Here is a 15,555-nt window from a genome sequence, read left to right as displayed (position 1 = left end):
CTCTGTTAAGTTTCTCCTGTTAGACTTATGTGTGAAAACATATGGTATCTGTCCTTCTCTGCCTGATTTATTTCACTTAGCATGACACCTTGAGGTCCATCCATGTTGCTACGAATGGCCAGATTTCATTCTTTCTCATTGCGTGTAGTGTTCCATTGTATATATAAACTGCATCTTCTTGATCCATTCATCAGTCGATGGACATTTAGGCTCTTTCCATGATTTGGCTATTGTTGACAGTGCTACTATGAACACTGGGGTACATGTGCCCCTATGCATCAGCACTTCTGTGTCCCTTGGGTAAAGTCCTAGCAGTGCTATTCCTGGGTCATAGGGGAGTTCTATCATTAATTTTTTGAGGAACCTCTACAGTATTTTCCAGAGCGGCTGCACCAGTTTACATTTCCACCAACAGTGTAGGGAGGTGCTAATTTCTCCACATCCTCACTAGCATCTGTAGTCTTCTGTTTTGTTCATTTTAGCCACTCTGACCAGTGTGAACCAGCTGTCTTTTAAAAGAAGAAATAAAATGGTCAAAATATACTAAAATTAAAAAATGCAAGCTGCCCTAACGGTTAGAAAAACTCTTTACTGCAAGACTAACCCTGTTTGTGCCTAGTAGTCATCAACATACAAATTCTGACCACTCCTTCTTTTAGAATATATAATTAATAAAACATATTAATAAAATATAATATAATATAAATTACATATTATGTATGTAATTATTTTGGGTACTTCTTTTAAAAATTAGCCTCTTCTTTATATAACCAAATATTGGGAAGGTATTTTATTGCCCAAAGACCCAGTAGGCTTTTATTTCTCACAGACATAGATTCCAAACTCATCTTCACATCTAATTCAAGACCCCACTGGTTGATTTTAAAAAATAAATGTTTATATGACAAAAATAAGAATAAACAAAATCTTGAATGAGTGAATAATCATGGCCAGTAAGAGAGAAACCTCCCGTATGATACAGGATCCTAGTTACATAAAGTAACAACGCCATCAACAGTAAGCTCTGGCTCCAATTAACCTAAACAGAAAAGCAAGGATGGCATAGGAAACTGGGGCAATCAACAGCAAGCCTGGATTACAGGACCATGAGGGGAGCCAAGATACCGATTACACAGGATTTGACCATTTCCAGAGGGATACCCACTGCTGCCACCAAGAACACCTGAACTTGACCAACACACAGCTAGACACTCACTGTCTCCCCCACCATATTATGCACTCAGCCAGCCTTCTCTGACTGGTCCCAATTTAAATGATTCTCAACTGAAATATATTCACCATAGATTTCTACATATTACAGATTGTGTTTCACTTGTTCCTAGACTATTGTGAATTTTTCAGTGATTGTTACAGTTACAAATACCATTCAGTGTGTGTGTGTATGTGTTTGCATTTGTAGGTTTGGTGTGTATGTGAGTTTTTTTTTTTTAAATATCTTCCCAACTTCGAGTGCATGGGTGGCTGAGTTGGTTAAGCATTGGATTCTTGATCTCAGCTCAGGTCTTAAGCTCAGAGTCATGAATTCAAGCCCTGCACTGGGGCTCCAGGTGGGGCATGAAGCTTACTTAAAAAAAATTAAAATTAAAAAATAAATAAATATTTTCCTAACTCTCAAAATCCATAGCTAGCTAGAGAACCTAAAGATGATGTGGAGGGGAAAAACACAACAATATTTAATTGGAATTTATGTCTCAGTAGCAAACACAGTAATGATAATTCAGTAAAGAAGGCAGTCAATAATCAGGTAAATAAAACATAACTCAATAACAGTAAACAGAACTGGGAAAGAGATTGCTTTTTAAATATGTGAATCATCTTTACATAAATACATATATCTCCTGTGTGTTCAAGGGGAGACAGGTTAGCCAACAGCTCAGGCGAGGAGGTCATCTTGTAATAGCAAAACAGACTGGATCACATAAATATGGAACTGGCAATCTTCCTCTCCATCACAGTGTCCAGGCCACAAAACTCCACTTTTATTTATGTGAGCACTGGTATGCTGCTAAAATATTTAACAATTAAGCTCTCTAAGTGCAGTTCCAGTGTGAATGTTGGTTGATATTTTAATTTACATTACAAGGAAGATATATGTGTATAAAGGTGTATACCAAAACTTCAGTTGTTTGTCAATGATGTAAATGACTACTTTGCTTAATTAGGCAATAATTGAATACTGAAGAATATTTCCTCCATTTTTTATTCTATTTGCATTGCATTGAGAAGTCTGCAGAATCCACACCCTCTTGAGACTTCATTATTAGCATTTTAACCCACTATAGGTAACTTGAGAATTCAGATATACAGCTTATCAAGATATTTCTAGTGGATTATATATCTAGTTTATACATTTGTTAAGATGATGATTCCATTTTTACTTCATCTTCTACCAAGTAAATCTAAAGATGAGTAATAAATACAGAGATATTAAAGAGATAGTACTTCATATATATACAAATACAAAATATTTTTCAATAACTCATTGACACTTCATTAAAATTTATTTTATAAAGTAGTAAGAAACAAATATAAGATAAGTTACTAAAGTATGCTTCTGGATCTCTCTCTGGCAAGGGTCTCTTTGAGAATGTAATGAACATATAAATATACATACAACATTAAATATCTGAGAATTCAGTAATCCAAATATTTTAAAAATGCACATACACATATATATGTACTCATTTTCCATTTGATGCAAGCATTCATTTATTTTGGTGAAAAAAAGACATATTAAGTTCCTTTTTCATAGCCCAAATAGATTTACACTTCAAATGAATAAAAAGCATAATGTAAATAACTAATACAACTTAAAACTTTCTATCTTTTTCCAGAAAATTAAACCAAAGTATCTAATCAGTCCAATGTATTTAAATAGACTAAACCTGATTTAATTATGTGGCTTCTTTCTTTTAAAGCATGGCTTTGGCACTAGATGTGACTCATTAAAAGTTGTGATATGCCTTGCCAATAAAATCTAGCAGATTGCACATTAAAACCAGGTAATTAAGTTAATATCTAAGACACATAAACTCACACATTCCATTTTGAGCTTCTAATCAATCAGATACCAAAGGTAAGACAAACATTTGAAGCCAAATGCTTCAAGTCAGCATATTCACATGATATGTTTAAAAAGACAAATTTACTTCATTATTTTAGCACATGTAACACTGTTAAATGCTAAATCACAGACAAAATTTCCCTCTTAACCTTGTAAAAGGAGGCATTCATACTGAAACAAGAATCACATTATTAGCATTGTTCAAAAACAAAAAAGTTTTACCTAGGAACCAGGATAATAGCATATAAAGTTAATACAAATGTGTTTCCATTTCCCTAAGCTAAAATCTAAATAGTGACAAAAATATAGAAAATTACTGTCATGTATATATGTGTGGTTTTTAATCATCTATATTTGAACATTCTTCCAATTTAGGGGGAATTCTCCGCATCATTTGAATGTTCATAGGAGCCAGTGTTCTGAATTCCAAAACAGAAAGCCTCTATTTACCCCCATGCAACTGAAGTTATATTCAATTATGCATAACAGTATGCTCAGATCACTCCTGCTTATACTAAGAGTCTTAGTGTTAACATGAAGATTTGAGCAGAGTTTAGAAGCCGTTCAGTGGACTCAAGAGACTCCACTTCCAGATCCTCCTGTGCTATCCAGTTATTCTGACCAAGCTTGTATTGGGTTATGAAGGTAGCTGTGCTTCTGGGGTCCTACCCTTGGTATCAGCCAGTATCCGCGGTCTGGTTTTCCAGAGGCACTGTTGTTCCCAAGCACTACTCCGTATCCATTAACAATTTCATGTGGGGCCTAATTTAGAAGTGTTTTCTGTTGCTTATATCCAAACAGTCTTACTGATACAAATTTACAGGATAAGGAGAGAAAAGAATATGTGGCCATTATATAAAACAGAACAATAAAAGTAAACTATGTCAAAATAAAGTATAACACATTTCAAGAATAGATGGTACATATAAATAAATGGGAAAAGATGGAAGAAATAGCCTTATAAAATGTCTTTGCCCACAACAAACTAAGCAATATTATTAACTCCTTTATGATCAATTTAAAAAGATTTTCTGAAATAAGTGAAATAATGATGGACACTATTTAAGGGAAAAGAGAAAAAGAGAAAGAAAGTCAGAGATTTTGGTACTCTGAGTTTGAGAATAATAATTGCTTTGAGAAGAGGAAAGAAAATAAAAGATAGAAATTTTTAAAAATGGCATTAGGCTTCCTGGGAAGAGGTTCAGAAAATTGTTTAGATTTTTAAAAATGAGGAGTGCCTGGGTGGCTCAGGCGTTTAAGTGTCTGACTTTGGCTCAGGCCATGATCTTACGGTTCATGGGTTCCAGCCCCACATCAGGCTCTATGCTGACAGCAGCTCAGAGCCTGGAGCCCATCTTCAGATTCTATATCTCCCTCTCTGACCCTCCCCTGCTCAAGCTGTCTCTCTCTCTCTCTCTCTCAAAAATAAATAAAAACATAAAAAATAAAAGAGCAGAGGAATGCTTATTTAGTAGGAGGACTTGATGTATAGAATAAGGACCTGGCATTCATCTATAGTGGAATAGGAATACAGAAAAAAACTTCCAGGAGGTAAGAGTGGGTGTGATATGTTCAAAATAACCTTTACTAGAACACCTTTGGCAGTAGGGAAAATAAAGTAGATTGCTAGGGCAGAGGCTCAGTGGATGAGAAAGAGTATTGTAAGAATGTCTTGTGAAATGACAGTTTCAGCAGTAGGTCTAGAAGAAATGACATCTAGGATAATGCTGAGGATGACACAGGAAGTGGGTCCGGGAGAACTATGTGAAGAAGAAGTGGACTATCACAATCACCTGTATATGACAATCAAAAGAGGGATGCAATGAAAATCACTTTATGTCCTTACCTAAGCTGTCAGAAAAATGATACCTTTCTATCCAGTTAGTCAGATGTTATACAAGTTGGAAGAAGTCAGGGAAAAATATGAGGGGAATTTATCCTTGTCATGTGTAGTTGAAGTTGACAACAGATCACCCAAACAAATTTGAAGGCAGACAGATGCTATAGAAAACTGGGCACAAAAAAATGAGTGTTAGGTGGAAGGAGTGGGATAAAAGTTATCACCAGCCAGGAAACTTGAATTGCATGGCTATGGCGAGCTCTGATCACTCAGAGACATACCCCATCCTCCGGCGGCTGCCCTGGGCTTAGTCTCTCTCCTCAGATAGAAGTAAGGGGAGACTGTGATCTTAAAGTTGAAATCAGAGGAATAAGACTCATTAGGCTGACCACTGGAAGAATAAAGGTTGTTATTATTATTATTATTATTATTATTATTATTAAAACCTGTTGACTGTAGATCAGTCTGAAAGCTGAAGAAAGTAATCACTTCCTTTTGTTTTTAGTGACATAACTGTCAAGTCAAACAATAGTTTGTTTTTTTTTGTTTTGTTTTTTTGAATGTTTATTCTTAAGAGACAGACAGAACGCAAGTAGGGGAGGGGCAGAGAGAGAGAGAGTCACAGAATCTGAAACAGGCTCCAGGCTCTGAGCTGTTAGCACAGAGCCCGACGCGGGGCCCAAACTCACAGACTGTGAGATCGTGACCTGAGCGGAAGTCGCAATGCTTAACCAGCTGAGCCACCCAGACACCCCAAACAATAGTTTGTTTTTAAGCTCTAAATTTAGTATACAAAATCCCTGATCAAAGTTCACTGTGTCTCCTGATTGAATATTTTATCTTAATATTTTAGTATACAAAGGTTGCCTCAGATAATACTCCCAGAAGCATCTACTATTTTCAGTGATCAAAATTTTAACCAAACTATAACAAAAAAAAAGAAAGAATTTCATTCTGTACTACTAAGAAGCCGTCACTCTTAGTTAAAATAGATAAGCTGATAATAAGGTGAGGGCACCATCTTCAGAGTTTAAGATGACAGCCTTTAAAAGAAAATGTACACATTTTCATCTGCATTTTTGTGTGTGTAATAGAATGTGATTATCCACATGTGGAAGTGTATAGGAGAAAATAACCAGGAAAATGCCAGAGTAGTATGAATGGACCTAAAAGAGAGATGTTTGATATAGGTATGTCAGGGAAATGTTCTTCCAAAATATTGCAACAAGCTGTGTCCTGAACAGTAGTTAGAATCTGACTAAGTAAACAATGGCCAAAAAAGATATTCAAGATAACCAAACTGTTTTCATAAAAGCTTCAGGGGAAAAAAGAGCTGGAACCCAGTTGAAATTTTAGAGGGGACTAGAGTGTAATTAGTAAAGAGGAAAAGTAGCCTCATAAGTAATTATGGATAAAGCCTGATATACCACTTAGGGATTTGAATTATATGCTAACTAAAATAAGAAGTCATTGAGAAGCACAAAGTTGAGGTTACATATGAAAAGTAGTAGAGGAGAGTCACAATGGAAGCAAGGAAAGCAATAAACATACTGCTATAGTCCAAGAGAGATTGTGGTGACTGGGATTGGGAAGTGGAAGTGAAGAATAAGAAAAGAGGATAGATTAAAGTAAAAGGCTTTACTGGGGGATGTCAAGTCAGAGTTCAGGAGAGGATAAATAGTGGAGGATAATACCAAGATTTCTGGCCTGAGCAACTAAGTGGGGCAGAGGTGGCGGTAGTAAACGGATGTAAAAAATGCAGTAATGAATATGGACAGTTTGAGATGTTTGTAGCTTATATGTGTGGTTATGTAAGTAAACAGCTGCATACATAAGACTGACAGTAAAGAAATATTTTCACTAGAGAAATAAAGTTGGAAGCAGGCAAAAAAAAGGCTTTGAGTGCTTGTCAGAATGGATAAAGGTGAAAAGTAAAATACAAGGATAAGTATGCCCAGGATTGAGCCCCAGCATCATAGGAGAGGATTTAAAAAGTTCAGACAGATGAAAGGAAAACCAGGAGAATGTGCTTCCCCTTTTTATAAATAGATATAATGTTTCTAGAATAGATTCTTAGGCCACAAGGAAAATCTCAATACATAATAAAATTCAGAACAAGGTTTTAGTAAGCTGATGTAAAAATGTAGATTTATACCAAAACCTCACAAACATCTGAACAGAAAAAATGATGTTGGGCTTTTATTCAAATTTAAAAGTTCTGTATATAAAAGACATTATTAATAAAAGTGAACATTCACACACATACACACACACAGATTGGGGATAGATATTTTCAAAACACATCTGTGTAAGGATGCAAAGCAATAGAGTTTCATTCATTGCTGCTTGGAATGCAAAATGTTATAGCCCCTTTAATAGACAGTTTGGGTGTTTCTCACAAAACTAGATATAATTTTATCAGACTCTACAGTAATTGTGCTCCTAGGTATTTGCCAAACTGATCTGAAACTTTATGTCTCCACAGAAATCTCCACATGAATGTTTATAGCAGCTTTATTCCTACATTGCCAAAAACTGAAGAAAGCAAGATGTCCTCTAAAAGGTGAGTGGATAAATAGATTGTGGCACATTTATACAATGGAATGTTATTTAGTAGTAAAATGAAATGAGCCATCAAGTCATAGAAAGATATGGAGAAACCTTAAATGAATATTGCTAGGTAAAGAAGCCTGGTTATAGACTAGCTTGATGGCCAACTATGTGATGTTCTGGAAAAGGCAAAACATAGAGTCAGTAAAGAGATCAGCGATTGTCAGGAGAGCAGATGGGAAGAAGAAAGAACATGAATAGATGAAGTACAGGAGATATTTTAGGGCAGTAGAACTATTCTTTATGATACTTTCATTGGGGTGACATACTATCCATTTTTCAAAATCCATGTAACTTTATAGCACAGAGTGAATCTTTATGCAAATTTTTAAAAATCAATAGGAGGTTAGGGGGTTCTAGAATGGAATATAGAACATAACCAAACAATTTAGCCATGTGAAACCATATGAAACAATCTCACTAAAGGGAGTAAAGATAAAAAGTACTAAATAACTTTGGTAAAGAGTGGAGTCTGTAAGACTAAAGGCAAAACACCAGTGCATAAGAATTAGAGTCTAGTTGATAAGGTTGATCCCCATGGGAGTTTGGGATAACAATTCTAATCCTGCTATACATGTATACTAGATTTGAAAAATTAAGTGTATGGACAGTAGGTGTGGTGGGCTGGATTCCTTACTTTTAGAATGGGAGATTACAGATAAACAAGGGGAACAGGAAAAATGATCCATGTGGTAATGGATTGGAGTTGGAGAATTAGCACAAGCTCATGTTTAACTTAATATAACGATAGTTACATATAGAAATATGTATAGGTATGTGTATATGCTGAAATAAATATAATATGCACATGTATTTCTTTGCTCTGTCAAATGAGAGGGCCTAGAAGCAATAATACCCCAAATGCAATGAGAATACCTTAGTGCCTAGATCTTGGTTTCTAATACCATCTTTCAGTAAAGGGAACCAGGATCTTTGGAGAAATGGCTCAATCTAGGAATGGGGCAGGAAATATAAAGGTGAGCCTGTAGAATCTTGCAGGGTAAAAAAAAAAAAAAAAGTGCTTAAAAAATAAAAAAAAAAGTGAAACCACAATGATGGAGTTTTGACAAAGGGACTCAGGAGCCAGTTTAAAGAGCTTCTGGTAGCCAAAGCTGAAACAATTTGAGCAAGAAAATAAGTGAAGTGGTATTAGATTACAAACTACTACATTAAATAAATGTCCCTGAGTCCACATTAATGTAAATACATGATTGAATAGATTTTTAAATTGAGAAAGAATAAAAATCTCCATTACAGAATAATTCCAAATAATTTCTGTATATACTCTGCCTACAAAGAAATGGAGTATAATGGTCACTTTTTAACAGTGGGTCATGTGCAGTGACTTCTTTCCAAAGTATACAGTATGCAAAAAGAGAAACAATGAATAGCTTTACAGTAGAGAAACTTAACAAACACTATCTCACCAGGTGATCAAGGTAAGTCACATTGATAGTATGTACCTTTGGTATGATGTAATGAAAAATGGCATTTTGCCTCCATGGTCTTCCTCCCCAAAACCCATAATCTCAGTCTAACCATAAGAGAAACACAGGATAAAACCATTTGGGGATCATTATATAAAATACCTATCACTACTCTTCAAAATTGTCATAGCCTTCAAAAACAAGGAAAGTATAAGAAATTGCCACAGGCAACTGATAAAGAAACAATTAAATGTAATGTGGTATCCTGAATGGGAGTTTGGAACAGAAAAAAAGACATTATGTTAAAAACTAAGGAAATCTGAAGAAAGTATGAACTTTAGTTACTAATGTATCGATATCATAAATTATAACAAATGTAGCATACTAATATGAAATGTTAATAAGTGGATAAATAGTATAGAGCATATGGGAAGTCTCTGTACTAACATCAAAGCTTTTCTTAAATACTGTCTACAATATAAAGTTTATTTGAAAAACAATACTTAAAAGAAAAATTATATACTCTGAAGGCAAAATATTTTGTCCTCAAAAATTTGGAAGAAACATAATACATATTTTGGAAAGGACACTGTAATTGTGTACCTGCTATTAAGGCTGGTGTGTGAAATTTAAGCAAAGCCTAAAGGTAACTCCTCTGCTAAAAATTCTTTTATCCACCAAACATATTAGGTATCCATCCTTTTGAAGAGATATGTCAGCAACTTTTGCTTCTTACAGATTATTCCCAAACGCAGTGAATGTCTTTACACCTTTCCTCTGCTGCTAGTTCTTTTTCCCTTCTTCATGAATATCTTGTGTGTTATTTATTTTTTGAAACAACGTGCTTCTCTATTATAGTTTCCAAATAAGTAATCAGGAAAATATTGCCACTTCAGTAAGAAAATGCCACCACACAATAAATTTGCCTTATTTAATTATTTTCACAAAGTATTTTTTACCTGAAACCAAAATAATGAATTGCTTGCTTAAAAAGAATAATGTACAGATTTCACCTACTGCTATGTTTTCTTAAATATATATGAATGATAGATTATCTTACTCATGAATATATAAGATAACACATATGTTCTGAGGCCTTAGTTTTAAAATGATGCCAATCATGAAAGCCAAAAGATTGCGCACACACACACAAAACTCAAAAACAAACCAAAAAACTATCTTCAGGATTAAGTATCCTCTGTGTTTTGGACATACATAATTAAAAATCAAATAAGCTATAACATTTAAAACTAAAAATATGGGTGTGAGAATGTCTCACTAGTTGCTGATTATTTGAATTGTATTGATCACATTTTTTCTCTTGTTCACCTTGTGAAGTTTTTTAATCAAAGACAAAAATACAGTGATTAGGTGAAGCCTAGTGAAAATCAAGCCTCCAATATTTTATTAAGATAATGCAGATTTAAAGCATTTGGTAAACTATGAAGTGGTGTGTAAACGGTACTGTTAATAATATTTCATCCGTCTGAGAACATGAGTTAGAGAGGTGGGAAAGTAACAAATTGTTAAAACTATGAAGGACATTTCAGGGCAACTTTCACAAGACCAGAACTGAAATGAAAATAAAGTCCTTAATAAAAGTATCAGGACACTTTCCACCTTGTAGCTTCTACTTGTAGACTTTAATGGATGTTCTAATGCCTTTTTCTTTCACAGAGGGACCTAGAAAGGCTCAAGAGAGCCTTTGTAAGTAACTCCTGCCTTAAACTTTTTACTCTACTACCTAAATCCTTGTGTACTCACCTGTATTTTTAAAATTGTTTCCTCCCTCTTGATAAGGTATAATCAAATTAGATTAGATTATCCTATCTTCCATTTTCCCATTGTGGATGTTTTCATGCAGGTTGTGATTATGGAAGTTTTCACAGTCAAGCATCATTTGCCTAGTAAAGCACATATAAACAGTTCCAATTTTCCTAAAAGACAGACATATAAAATTGCATTGGATGCAGAAGCAGGGCAAAAATAGGACTAAAAGTAAAAGCACACTTATTAGCATTTATGAATGCTTGAACTTTTTGTTTTAAAGTATACCCTATTAAGTATTTCTGTTTTATTTTCAATTTCTTATCCTCCTATTAACTTTTTTCAAGGAATAATAATAACATTTATAGTAAGAGTAAAAATAACAGTAATATCTTGCATTATGTTATTTTATAACTCAGCTTAAAAATTCTATGTTATCAGAAATCCAAACTTCTTAACATGACTCGTATTTATTATTCTAGACCCATCACTTTTAGGTACTTCATTGCACTCTGTACTTGAACCTTTCCTAATTGTTCATAATTCTGGAAGTATAGAATGTTGTTTTTAGCCTCTGGCCATTTGTGTGTGTGTTTCTCTGTATCTCACCTTCCTGTTGACTCATTCATTCTGCAAATCTTGGCTGGAAAACAGGGTGCTTGACCCTCAAATTTGAATTAGGTGACCTTCTTTAGCCATGGCTTTCATAAAACCCAGCACTTCGTTATCAGGGTACATACAATGTTGCAAAATTGCCTTTGCATTTATCTGTATTTATTACTATATACAAAAATCTTGAGTGATCCTTGAATCCACTGTGTGCATATTACTTGGTGCCATGCCTGAGACATAGGAGATGATCAAGAAGTACTTATGAATCAATGAATGGATAGATGGATGGAGTGATGGATGAATGAAATAGGCATGGTGCTATTTTTCAGAACTAATTGACTTGCTTAGCCTTCACCATTCAATTATACAAGTGTTCTTGTGTATCTATTATTGGTAGGAATACCAATATATCCATGAACATTGTGCTCTACTCCAGGGTTAAATCAGGGCTTCTGAACCTTGTCACTACTGACATTTTGGGCTAGAAAATTCTCTGTTGGTCTGGAAGGCTCTATCCCATTCATTAAAGGGTGTTTAGCATCATCCCTGGTCTCTAGTTACTACATGTCAATAGTTCCTCAGTTATGACAAACAAGAATATCTCCAGACATTGCCAATGTCCTCCAGGGATCAATATCACTCTTGGCTGAGAACTGCATTGGTTTATATAGTTATTAGCTTGGTATTTAAGATAAAGTGTTATAATAGAAGATGTACAAGATGATAAAGGCAGACCAAAGAATACACGAACCAACCTAGGGAACTAAGAAGAAGAGCAGCTCTTCAAAATGCTAGTGAGCAAATAAGATGTGGCTCCTACCCACAAGAGGGCACAATACAGTAATTACAGGAAGTAGGCAAATAGGCCATTAAAATGGATGTGGTAAAAGCAGTCCTAGAAGCAGAGAATGATACAGACACAGGAGATTCACTGATTAAAATTTTATGGCGCTACCCCTGAAAAGTTACATGGATAAGGGAAATGAGTTAGAAGGAGTCAAGGATTATATTTAGTATCATTAGGTATTTACCACAGAGCCATCACTGTGAGTTTTGGAGTCCACAGATGCTCTAGATGACATAACAAAAAATATACACCTTGGTTTCTGATGTCAAAAACTATTAAATAGGGTGTCTGGTGGCTCAGTCAGTTAAGCATTCAACTCTTGTTTTCAGCTCAGGTCATGATCCCAGGATCGTGGGATCCAGCCTGGCATCAGGGTCTACACTGAGCATGGCGCCTGCTTAAGATTCTCTCTCCCTCTCCCTCAGTCCCTTCCCTGCTGCTTACATATTCTCTCTCTCTCCTCTCTCTCTCCCTCCCTGTCTCTCTCTCTCTCTCAAATAAAAAAATAAGAATTTTTAAAACTTAAATAATTGTTGAATATTGAGTAATATTTAGAAAACTGTTAGAAAATACCAGGACTCTAATCCTCCGAATGCAGTATATAGAAATAGCAGTTCAGCCTGGGTGGCTCAGTCAGTTGGGCAGCCAGCTTCAGCTCAGAGCATGATCTCATGGTTCATGGGTTCAAGCCCCACATTGGGCTCTGGGCTGACAGCTCAGAGCCTGGAGCCTGCTTCGGATTCTGTGTCTCTTTCTCTCTCTGCCCTTCCCCTGCGCTTGCTCTTTCTGTCTCTCAAAAATAAATAAACATTAAAAAATTTAAAAAAGAAATAGAAACTTTAAAAAGGGGATAATCAGTGTAAACTGCAGAAGGGCAGTTTAATGGACAATAAGATTTATAAGAGGTCTTAGGCAAAGAAAAGCAAATGTGGATGATAGACCTGTCCAGGTAACAAGGAGATGAAAACACAAAAGAAAACCCTCTATGATGAGAACAAGCAGGTTGCTAAAGCTAAGAATATGATACTGGAGCAATAGTGGAGGGTTTATATATATATATATATATATATATATGTGTTTGTGTGTGTGTGTGTGTGTGTACATATATATGTATATACATATATATACACACACATACGCATAATATACACATTGTATATTATGTATATATAACATATATATGCATATATATGTGCATGTGTAATGTGTATATTATGTATATATATGTATTATTTATATATAATTCTATATAATATATAGAACCAATGCTGGTGCTTCTTTAGTACAATGGCAGAATAAAAAACGTACTTGGATATAGTCTAATAAGAATATGAAATATTGATTTGTAACAGAAAGAAACAAACAAAATGATAGTTACAATAATCCAGGGTGAAGTGGCTATCCCCTGGGCAAGGCTGAATAGGACAGAAGGTCTGAATAGGAGGGTGCAATCAGGAGTTGCAAATAATAGAACTCAGTATACTACGAATTGTTTCTCCTTTTTTTTCTTGTCTAAACATTCTGTAAAGTTTGTCTTTGAAGAAAGTAATGTGACTACAGAACATGAAACAATTGGAAAGGAGAGATGATGGAGGTAAAGAAAAATTCAACTAAAATAAAAGATCCCTTGTCTGGACCAGTGATTCTCAAACCCGAATGCATTTCTGAAGTCTACAGAGATTTTAAAGATACTTGTGCTCAAGGGCCAACCCAGAGAAGCTTATTCATTGGCCAGCAAGTGGCTGTCTATTAGATGGTTTTAAAACATCTGCATGTGATTTTTATGTGCATTTGGGACTAAGAACAAATAGTCTAGACTTACCTGTAACTGTTTTCACCTGGAGACCATTGAAAGTCAGCTTTCTGTTAGGTACACATTTCCACTTTCTGTGGAGAGTTCGTATATCCTTAAACTTCATAGTGAATTAATTCATCAGTTTGGCAATATCCCACTATTAAGAATTCCTAGCTATTGGTAACATACAAAATGTTTAGCACACACAAAATATTTCAGATAAGATTGTTTTTTCCAAGGAACTATGTTTTCCATTTCCCTTCCCATTACAGAGGAAATGGAATATGAAGAGAAGGAATAAAAGAAAGAGCTATTCTTTTTTCATCTTACTCCATCGATACATTTTCAATGTTAAACAAGGACTTCTTTAAAGAAGAAAAAGTTAGTGATTGTGTCATGGTGTATTCATGTCCATCCTTGCCTCTTGGCCCCTGCAACCGTACAACATATTTTCCTGATGAGTTAAAAGTTTCAGTGTTGGTATCACATGACTAGAAAAATGTATGAGGACAAGGTCTGAAACCAAGGCTCTGAAATTCATTATGGGAAATGCGCAAAAAGCTTCCCACCCAGAAATGCAGTATCGAACATAGATGGCATTGTACCTAAATTAGAAATTCTTTCATGGCACTTGGAATTTACAAGGGCATATTTCTTCACATTCACATTGTTTTGGAATGTTAAAAATTAAGATTCATTTTGAACCCAGTAATGACAGAAATGCTCAGTTTTGACCTATACCTTTCCTTTTCTTTAATATGACTCAGTTGCTTGAATCAAATCATTTTGGTCAAATTTTGTGGAAAACACATTTTTAAGTATAAATGATTTTTTTTAATTCAAATATTATCACATTGTTCCCCTACTTGAAACCATGCTATGTATATGCATTGCTTTTAGTCTAAAATCTAATAATCTTAAACTAGTCTATAAGGCTTCCTATGTCTCTCAATTTATTGTATGCCATTCTTTCTTTTGTCATATAGATTTTAGCTATGCTGCTCTTTCACTTCCTCAGCTATCAATGTCCCCAGCAGCCTCAAAACATGAGCCCACCAATTTCTACCCTAGACTGTCCCACAGTCTCAGCAAGCTTATCCTAAACACTTTCTCTGTCAGGAAGAGTTCGCTGTATCAACAATTTATTTTCTGAATCCTTTCCTTTATAGTATGTGATAGTATCTAATTGTACATTGTGTGTTCTTATTTGACTGATGACTTAGTATCCTGACAGCAGTGGTCTGATATGCTTATTATATTCTGGGTATTAGCCCCGGGCCTGGCACATCGCAAGCACAGAAATAATTGCTGAATAAACAAATGATTTGAGGGTTAAGAAGCCCAGGGGCAGCTAGATGGGAGGTCCTGTCCCATAGACTCCAAATTCAGAACACAACAAGCAACACTGATTAATGTTAATATTTGTCATACTTTGTTGCCATTCAGACATTTATCAGCTTTCCAAGGGCCATGAAAGAAATGGGGACTCTTAACCTTCATCATTCAAAAGCTTAAGGAGAATCATACTCTCGTTCTGAAAAAGACTGCACAAAATAATTAATATATGTGCTG

The 15,555-nt window shown here is 35.1% G+C and overlaps 1 long non-coding RNA gene across 3 annotated transcripts in view; it reads left to right on the top strand.

The window, feature by feature from the left end:
* Positions 1–15,555, top strand: part of LOC115286439 — a 444,475-nt gene that overhangs the window by 344,559 nt on the left and 84,361 nt on the right. For all 3 annotated transcript variants that reach the window (XR_003906065.1, XR_003906062.1, XR_003906063.1), the window contains exon 5: positions 7,411–7,488. This is a non-coding gene — a long non-coding RNA (uncharacterized LOC115286439). The remainder of the gene's footprint in view (positions 1–7,410; positions 7,489–15,555) is intronic.

Source organism: Suricata suricatta, chromosome 3 (assembly GCF_006229205.1).
Source record: "Suricata suricatta isolate VVHF042 chromosome 3, meerkat_22Aug2017_6uvM2_HiC, whole genome shotgun sequence".
NCBI classification, from domain to species: Eukaryota; Metazoa; Chordata; class Mammalia; order Carnivora; family Herpestidae; genus Suricata; species Suricata suricatta.
This window is presented reverse-complemented; position numbering and strand designations above follow the sequence as displayed.